Raw genomic sequence first — 10256 nt, forward strand, 5'->3', positions numbered from 1 at the left:
GGATCCGTTGTTGCCAAAGAACCTGCACAACCTTTCTTTGTAGTCCATCACAGCATGCAAATCTTGCCATAATCTATGTGTGCCAATGTCACTTCTCCAGGACTAGCTTTGCCTAGAATTCCTTCTTGGCATCCTCAATGGCTTTGCGAAGATCGCAGATAGATTTTGGGTGCCGCTCGGGATTGCTTGACTTGAGCGCCGCAGAATTGGACTTCACCCGGGAGAGAACCTTGCAGTTCATCCATGGTATCCCGTTGAGGAACACATGTATCATTTTGTTTTGGTACGTATTCCTCTAGACACTTGCTGATGAAGTCTGTGACAGCAGTGGGATTTCATCTTTTTTTTTTTTTTTGCACTAATGCTTATTTTTTTGTATTTAGTTTTTTAACCGAATCGCAGAATGTATGTGTAATTTATGTATGATTTAAGTTTTTGTGTGTTTGAGTATATGTGCTTGTGTTGCTGCAGCAAGCAAGATTTTGATTGTACCTGTACTTCACCGCACTCATGCACATGACAGTAAGCTCGACTTGACTTGAAATCACCGTTAATCCACAGAGTCACATGTGTCCTGACTTAGACCTCATCAAATGGATATCATATGCCCAGGGTTAAGGAGCACCACAGTAACCTGGTGATATAATTAAATGAAAAAATAGACCAGGGAGTGTAACAACAGTATCCCTCAATGAAAAGACCTTTAGTTCACCAAGTCTGTTCTCTGTTCTTTCACAGAAAGAACAAAAAAGTACAGAAAAGTACTGATGTGTAAAAACCCCCCAAAAATGCAGGAAATACTCATCAGGAAAGAGCGCATCTGTGGGAATAGAAACAGAATCCACTTTTCGGGTCAGGAATGAAAATGAGACAAAAGACGTTTGTAAATCTGCAGGGAGGGTGAGGACGGGGAATGTCTGATAGGATACGACAATAATATGAGGTAATTGTCAATCAGGAATTGGCTTGAAATTTATTTGACTCCATGAAGGAACACGAGTAAGCGTCTAGATGAGATGCATCTATTTTGTCTTTATGCATCCCGTGATAATGCGGCAGGTGTCGTTGAGGGCTGTGTCAACCAGTTTGGTGTGGTGGGAGCGGCTCCAGCTTGAGCACGCATATTCAGCTGTGGAGAAGCACAGGGCTAGGGCAGTTGCATGGATGGTTGGTGGATCAGCGCCCCACTTTGAGTTTACCAGTTTGTGCAGGATGTTGTTGCGAGTGTTGACCTTGGCTTTGGTGTTCTGAAGGTGGGTTTTGAAAGAGAGTGTCCTGTCGCGTGTGACTCCGAGGTACACGGGGTGGAAGTGGTTGGAGAGTTTGTGGCCATCCCATGAGACGCTCAGTTGTTTTCCTGCATCTCGATTTTTAAGATGGAAGCTGCATAGTTGGGTTTTTGATGGGTTGGGTTTCAGGTGGTTGTTATTGTAGTAGGTTGTCATCTCTTGGAGGGCGCTTTCCAGGACAGACTCGATCTTCTGGAAGTTCTCCTGTTGGGTGGTGATGCAGAGTTCATCAGCATAGATGAAGCGGCGGCATTGTGGGGGAAGTGGTTGGTCGTTGGTGTAGATGTTGAAGAGGAGGGGGGCCAGTACGCTGCCTTGTGGTAGGCCATTCTTTTGGGCTTTCCATTTGCTCTTCTTGTCGTTTAGTTGAACGAAGAAGCGCCTGTTGTTGAGAAGGCTTTTGATGACTTGGCACAGGTCGAGGTCACCAGTCATGTCAAAAAGTTTCCTGATCATGGTGCGGTGCTGGACAGTGTCGTAGGCAGCGGTGAGATCTATGAAAGCTGCTCCGGTGATGAGTTTGCACTCAAAACCGTCCTCAATGTGTTGGGTGAGGTCCAGTAGCTGCCCGGCACAGGAGCGGCCAGGGCGGAAGCCAGCTTGATCTTTAGTAAGCTTGGAGTCTATAAGTGGCATAAGGCGTTGGAGTAGTAGCCTCTCGTAGAGCTTGTAGGTGATGCAGAGGAGGGAAATGGGTCTGTAGCTCTTTGGGGATGATGGGTCCTTTCCAGGTTTGGGAATTGCGACAGTCTTGGCCTTTCTCCATACAGGTGGGGTTGTTTTCTGTGCCATGCATGAGTTCAGCATTGCTAGGAGCCAGGTCTTTGCTTTAGGTCCAAGGTGCTGTATCATTTCCGTCAGTACATCATTGATTCCTGCCGCTTTCCCAGGTTTCAGCATGCTCATTGCAGCTTCGAGTTCTTCTAGGTCGAAGGGCTTGGTGAGAGCGCTGGCTGGTTGTAGGCGGTCTGTTACCGCTGTCCTGCGGTATTCTCCTGTGGGTCTGCGCCGGTTTTGGCTACGACCGTTTGCCACCAGCTGTGCTGCAACTGAGTTTGCTGTGACTGTTGTGAGCATGGGCGGTGTGGTATGGTCTTCACCGAGGCGGCGGATTGTGGCCCATGCCTTCCTGCTGTTATTGGTCATGTTGGTGTTTTCTATCAACTCCTTCCAGACTTGCCTTCGGTCCTCCCCGACTGTGTTCAACAAGATCTCTCCGAGTTCCATGGTGGTGGAGGAGAAAGGGTCCTCGTGGTATGCCCTGTGGTAGGCTATCAGTAGATCGCTGGATGTTTCCGACAGCCCGGGGATGTACTCGGTCTGGCATCCTCTTGGCATATGTCGCCTGGCTGACCTTTTCAGCAGTTCTGTGAACATGGTATAGTTGTTGGGGTGTGATGGAATGCTGGGGATGGAGTCTTCGATTTCCTGTTGGAATGACAGCCAGTCGGCCTTTCGCAGATTGAACCTTCTGCGGAAGGGAACGGTTGTTGCTTGGAGAGCGGATCGGATGGTTATGGTGATTGGCCGGTGTTGCGTTTGGGGGATAGGGTCCAGGACCTCTTTCACAGCTCTGGATGATAGTTCGCTGCTCACACAAACAAGGTCTGGGTTATATCCTCGTTTCCATCTGGCACTGTGGAAAGATTTTGGCAGTTTGGCGTCATGGATCAGGGTCAGGTGTTTCGACTCGAGCCAGGTTTCGACTTCTTCCCCATCTTGATTGTTCACTTCATAGCCCCACAATGAGCTATGGGCATTGAAGTCCCCAATGCTAATGTGGTATTTGCTCTTGCATCTGTCTGGCAGTTCAGAGTGGAGGAACGGACTTTGGGGGGGTTTATACACTGATGTGACAGAGATGTTTGGGAGGGCAACTGTGATGGTTTCCATTTGCCCTTCGGTGGTGTGGGTACAGACCTCTTCGATCGCGATGTTTGGTCTGTGTGTCGGATACTGTCTGTGTCGGATCTCGGCCACCAGCTTCATTCCAGGGATGGCTGGTCGGTGTTGTGTAGGGCCGGTGTGGGTTTCCTGCATGCACACTATGTCGAAGCGTTTGGCCGCTGTCGCTAGTATGTCTGCCTTGCATCTGGAGAAGCCTTCAATATTGATTGAGGCGATTGACAGTGCAGGCCCCGAGGAGGGCGAGTGTCTGTGGTGCTTCGGCATCGTCATCGCACACTAGCTAGAAACGTGCAATGTAATACAGTGGTTGCCTGCTGTATAATGCTCATGGAATTCAGTCCCAATGTGTTCAATTGAACCAAACCCTCTGGTGTAGGGTCTATGGTGCAGCCGCTATTTATGTGTGTGTGGTGCAAGAGATTGAGTGCACATTTCTCTTTTCTCCAAATCTTGTGCATATCATTAAATAGGCTGCTGATCAGAGAAAATACCATGAATAATACGGCATCCTTCATTATGTGGAAGGTTGACAAATCTGCATTGTCTATTCAGCACAGATCTTTTGCCGGGGGCATTGAATAAAAATTCCTTCTATTGAAAAGACATGAAATGTCTGTGTTCAGGCATCAATAAGCCTCACTGTTTCAAACTTCATAAAATATGCAAAAGTGCATGGTCTGTGCTGGCCTGTTTAGTATTCCACCTAGTAATCAGCCTTTCTAGAGTATTATATGACTTCTGTACTTGAGGGAAAATCCTTTCAGCTGCTTCAGTAGCAAACATGAATTAAAGCAAATACCGATCTCACTAATGAGATGTTAACCTTAAGACATTGCGGGTACTGATTTTAACCTAATTCTGTTTTCTAGATGAGATCATGTTCACTGCTAGTTTTACAACCCAGCCCCCGTGTTTCCAATGTTCTCTCGATTGACGTCAATGCCAGTCGGGATAAAAATTTGACATTTTATCTGATTTCCGACAGTTCCAGACCAGTGAATTAATTAAACATTAATCCGTCCACATTTGCATCACAGATAATGATGTTTAAGAAGGAACTGCAGATGCTGGAAAAACGAAGGTAGACAAAAATGCTGGAGAAACTCAGCGGGTGAGGCAGCATCTATGGAGCAAAGGAAATAGGTAACATTTCGGGTCGAAACCTTTCTTCAGACTGATGTGAGGGTGGGGGTGGGGGGGAGAAGAAAGGAAGAGATGGAGACAGTGGGCTGAGGGAGAGCTGAGAAGGGGAGGAGAAAGTAGGTACTACCTGAAATTAGAGAAGTCAATGTTCATACCACTGGGGTTCAAACTGCCCAAGCAAAATATGAGGTGCTGCTCCTCCAATTTATAATGGTCCTCACTCTGGCCATGGAGGAGGCCCAGGACAGAAAGGTCGGAATCGGAATGGGAGGGGGAGTTGAAGTGCTGAGCCACCGGGAGATCAGGTTGGTAATTGCAAACCGAGCGGAGGTGTTCGCCAAGTATGTGACGGCTGGTAGGGTGGAAGGTGAGGACAAGGGGGACTCTGCCCTTGTTACGAGTGGGGGGATGGGGAGAGAGAGCAGAGTCACGGGGTATAGAAGATACACTGGTGAGAGCCTCATCTATAGTAGAAGAGGGGAACCCCCATTCCCTGCAGAATGATTACATCTCTGATGCCCTGGTGTGGAACACCTCATCCTCGGTGCAGATGCGGCATAGACATAGTCTCAGCTTTGATTTCATTGCAAGCACCACTTCAAGGGGAATTGATGAAAACACCTCCTATCCGATGTACCATGTAGTTCCCACCCAATCCCTTATCCCACTATTGAATGCAAGCTGTATTGTGAAAGCTTAACAGTCACAACTCACAGGATGGATGCCTGGAGGACCACTGCTGGAAGCAGATTGCACACCAGCTCAGCCTCCCAGGGAGTGAGGGAAGCGACAGATTCACTTGGCTAATTGGATCGGATGGGACATTTGTGTGCAACAGTCCATAGGGATGTCTGAACATGGTTTAGAGCGGCACCCGACAGCTGCCAATACCTTCACTGTGTGATATTCCCAGTGGATAATCAAGATACAACCTGACGCCTAACCTTCCCGTTTATATGGTGTACACCTGGCAAGCCGTCAGCATTTATGCAGATGAAAGTTAGATCATCTAACAGGCTAAGCAGCCCCGTAGATCTGTTCTGGTGTTAATGCTACATACAAGCCCCATTCACATTTGTTTAATCTCCCTCGTATTGAATGAGGGTGGTTTAAGAAAGCCAAATCGGGGCCCTGCTACTAGCGATAGACACAAAATGTTGGAGTAACTCAGCGTGTCAGGCAACATCTCTGGAGAAACAGGAAGGGTGACGTTTCGGGTCAGGACCCTTCTTCAAAATTTGCTACTAGCAGTTAATGAGCAACTAATAAAAGTCACCGTCAAGCCAGCTGCGATTTGCTGGTTTGAAATTGACTTCTTCTCACCTCCTCTCAATTGTTTGCTCACCAGGTGTTAAAACTCAGGGTTAACCGTTCTCTGCCACTTTATTACTAACCAAAGCTAATCCAAATAATGTGCAGAAAAATTAAATAGTAATCCTTACTCATGAAACAGATAACCTCTCTGCTCCACAATGAGGCCAATTTCAGCTCCCATTTCCAGACTAAATAAATTGTCTTGATTAATGAGGAGTTCTAATGAAGAGAAATAATCTATTTTCATGAAAGAAAGAAACAAAGGCTAGAGGAGAGAGATATAAAGTAATTGGGTAAAAAAGCCAGGAGATGTATGAGTAAAATGTATTTGATGCAGTGATTTGTTTTCTGCAACTAAAGCCAAGGCTGAAAAATCTCTATCTTTAGCCAAAAGTGTGAAATGTATGATTCATCTCAGCTTAATCCCAGGATGCCCATCATTGTAGAAGCCAGCCTCCAGTCAATTAAATTCTCTCCACATGATATCAAGACACACCAGTGAGCACAAAGTACAGAAAAAGCCCATGGGCCCAGTTTACAAAGTAACTGTAGCATGTGGGACCTGTGCTCCCACACCAGTGAATCTCCATCCAAGCTGTGCAACAGTGGAATTTACCTATAATGTGGAGGATTGCCCAGATATGTCCAGCCCACACGATGCAGGACAAATCCAATGTAGCAGATCAGTCGACTCATATTTACTAGAATAATGAATGAAGCTGTCACTCCTTCACTCACTCACTTAAACCTCCACTGATGCCTGGTTTGGCTTTCACCTGGACTATTGTCCCAGATCTAGTCCTAGCACTGGTTCTAACATGTCACAGAGTTCAATTCAAGAGTTGAGTTGAGCACCTAAATGCAGCACTGAAGACATTTGCAAGCTTGAAGATAGGCCATGGATCACAGGTCCTTTAGTCCACAATGCCTGTGCTGAACATGATGCCAACTCCTATCTTCCTGCATGTAATCCATATCCTTCCATTCCATGCATATCCATGTGCCTATCCAAAAGTCTCCAACATGTCACTATTGCTTCAGCCTCATTCACCACACTCAGAAGCACATTCCAGGCACTCACTACCATTTGTTTAAAAAAACGTGCTTTGCACATCTCCTTTAATTCAAATTTTGCATCCTGGGAAAAAGCTTCTGACTCTATATCCTTTCTCTGTTTTTCATAATCTTATATATTATTCTCAGGTCTCTCCGCAACCATCGGCTTGCATGTTCTTCTAACAATTGAATATCAGTAAACGCCAAGGGAGGTAGTTTATATCAGTCTTATGAAAGGAGAAAAGTAAGGTATGTTTGCATTAAATTATGCAAATTAATTGACCACGTAACAAAGTGACACCATCATTTAAGCGACTTAAAAGGTCACTTGTTAATAACAATAAAGTATGCATCTTATTAATAAGTTTCTGGTATTTCCGAACACTTACCAGTACTTCAAAATGGGTTTATAAATCACTTCCAGGTAGAGTATGGAAAAGGAGATAAAGTGCAGAGACATTAAATTTAAAACCAGCCTCAACCCAATCAAACCAATGCCAATTCAAACCTGACCAGCCTCATAAGTTATTTAGTACCTGACGCAACACTTCTAGTAAGGTGCCCAAAATCAAAGAACTGTAGATGCTGCATATCCCAAAGGAAAGCAGTAAATGCTGTAAAATGTCAGTTGGCTAGGCAGCATCAGTGGGAACCAAAACAACGGATCTTTTGTCAGACCATCAAACTGGGTGAAGAGATTCTAATTAACACTATGTCAACAATGCCATACCAGGGTTAGGGTTAATGAAACTAATGCAGGAGTATCCGGGTACATATGTGACAACAACATGGGAAGTAGATGAGATTTAGCAAGAGTTAGATTTTAAAACACTGTGGCACCTGTACATTAAACCAACATCTGATGTTGGAAAAAGATTAAGACTACAGCACTGCCACACATTTGTCTAACTCAGGTGAGCATTAAGATTGAAGATAGATGCAAAAAGCTGGAGTAAATCAGCGGGTCAGACAGCATCTCTTAAGAAAAGGAATATGTGACATTTCAGGTCAAGACCCTTCTTCAGAGTCAGGGATTGAGACTGCCCCTCAGTCTGAAGAAGGGTCTCGACCTGAAATATCACCTATTCCTTTTCTCAGGGTTGCCAACTTTGGTTGAGAGTTGAGAGTGAGAAATTGCAAGGGAGCACAGTGACCGAGGGGAGGAGGGTGTGGGAGGGGGGTGTCCCCCCCTCCCACGGTAAGGAGCTTTTGCATTTTTCAGCTTGAAATTGTGTAATTTGGTGCATACTGAGGCGAGTCTTTTAACTTACACTTGAATGCAACGTTTATACTTTAAATTGGATTAGGTATGAATAAGGATAGGCTAAATTACATTCCTAATTACATTCCACAGTAGAGCCAGGCTCTGATCAACAGGTGCAGCATATGAAAAACAGTGAGATAGGTACAGGTTTAGAGGAATATGGGCCAAATGCAGGCAGGTGGAAGTAGTGTAGATGGGACATGTTGTCCGGTGTGGGCAAGTTGGGCTGAAGGGCCTGTTTCCACTGTAAAACTCTATGACATACAAACATGCTGACCAAAAAGAAAGAGAAGAACAAAGAGAAGGTATTCATGAAAGGAAACAAATTTTCGGAGTAATTTAGCAGGTCAGGCAGCACTCTCTAACTGCACTGGTGACTTTACCTTGGAGTTAAGACAGGAACAAAATATGTACAACATGTAGAAACCAGGAACTGCAGGTGCTAGTTTACAAGAAAGCAAACAAAGCTCTGGAGTAACTCAGTGGGTCAGGCAGTATCCCTGGAGAACATGTTAGCTGTGAGGAGGATGCTAGGAGACTGCAAGGTGACTTGGATAGGCTGGGTGAGTGGGCAAATGTTTGGCAGATGCAGTATAATGTGGATAAATGTGAGGTTATCCATTTTGGTGACAAAAACAGGAAAGCAGACTATTATCTAAATGGTGGCCGACTAGGAAAAGGGGAGATGCAGCGAGACCTGGGTGTCATTGTACACCAGTCATTGAAAGTGGGCATGCAGGTGCAGCAGGCAGTGAAGAAAGCGAATGGTATGTTAGCTTTCATAGCAAAAGGATTTGAGTATAGGAGCAGGGAGGTTCTACTGCAGTTGTACAGGGTCTTGGTGAGACCACACCTGGAGTATTGCGTACAGTTTTGGTCTCCAAATCTGAGGAAGGACATTATTGCCATAGAGGGAGTGCAGAGAAGGTTCACCAGACTGATTCCTGGGATGTCAGGACTGTCTTATGAAGAAAGACTGGATAGACTTGGTTTATACTCTCTAGAATTTAGGAGATTGAGAGGGGATCTTATAGAAACTTACAAAATTCTTAAGGGGTTGGACAGGCTAGATGCAGGAAGATTGCTCCCGATGTTGGGGAAGTCCAGGACAAGGGGTCACAGCTTAAGGATAAGGGGGAAATCCTTTAAAACTGAGATGAGAAGAACTTTTTTCACACAGAGAGTGGTGAATCTCTGGAACTCCCTGCCACAGAGGGTAGTCGAGGCCAGTTCATTGGCTATATTTAAGAGGGAGTTAGATGTGGCCCTTGTGGCTAAGGGGATCAGAGGGTATGGAGAGAAGGCAGGTACGGGATACTGAGTTGGATGATCAGCCATGATCATATTGAATGGCGGTGCAGGCTCGAAGGGCCGAATGGCCTACTCCTGCACCTAATTTCTATGTTTCTATGTTTCTATAGGTGACATTTCAGGTGTGGACCCTTCTTCAGACTGATGAAGGGTCCCGACCTGAGACATGACTTATCCATGTTGTCCAGGGACACTGCCTGACCCACTGAGTTACTCCAGAGCTTTGTGTGCTTTAAGATAAGACTTTTGGTCACAGCAGAGTGAAAAGAACAATGAGGGAGGCTGGGTGTTGAAGATGGGAGAGAAACAGCCCGTATACTAGCACTATACTACACTCTGGGGACAATGTACAATGTTTACCAAAGCCATTTAACCTACAAACTTGCACGTCTTTGGAGTGTGGGAAAAACCCACATAGTCACAGGGAGAATGTACATACTCCATACAGACAGCACCCAGTCAGGATGGAACCCTGGTCTCTGGCGCTATAAAGGGGCTGTCCCACTTGGTCAACCTAATTGGCGAATTTAGAAGAGTTTGAAAAAACAACATGTTGAAGACCTCCTTCGACTATGTAGAAGACCTCCTTCGACCTCCTTCGACTATGTTGAAGACCAGCTTCGACTAGCTACGACTAACTTCGGGAAAATTGGACATCAAATAGTGGAGAGTGAAGACGACCTCCTTCGATCTCCCTCGATCTCCTTCAACCTCCCTTCGACTATGATGAAGACTATCTATGACTACCTTCGACTACCCTCGATTACCTACGACTAACATGCCGACCTACTACGACTAAACCTACGAGTAAAAAAAGTATCTATTTTTTTCCATGGCGACCTTTTTTTACTCGCTTGCATTTTTCAACATGTTGAAAAATATGCCACGACCTAGCTGAGGCCTCGAGTACACGGGGACTACTCTCGGGCGTGAAGGAGAGTTACAAAGACCTCCTACGACCTTGTGTCGAC

At 45.5% G+C, this 10256-nt stretch overlaps 1 long non-coding RNA gene across 1 annotated transcript; it reads right to left on the bottom strand.

Annotated features, from left to right (window-relative positions):
• Positions 1–2778: 2778 nt before the first annotated feature.
• LOC116971231 lies at positions 2779–9330 on the bottom strand. The gene is made up of 3 exons (XR_004411442.1): positions 9293–9330; positions 3206–3209; positions 2779–2877 (listed from the first exon to the last, which is right to left on the bottom strand). It is a non-coding gene; the product is annotated as an uncharacterized LOC116971231 (long non-coding RNA).
• Between the last annotated feature and the right edge of the window lie 926 nt (positions 9331–10256).

This window comes from Amblyraja radiata, chromosome 3 (assembly GCF_010909765.2).
Source record: "Amblyraja radiata isolate CabotCenter1 chromosome 3, sAmbRad1.1.pri, whole genome shotgun sequence".
NCBI lineage: Eukaryota > Metazoa > Chordata > Chondrichthyes > Rajiformes > Rajidae > Amblyraja > Amblyraja radiata.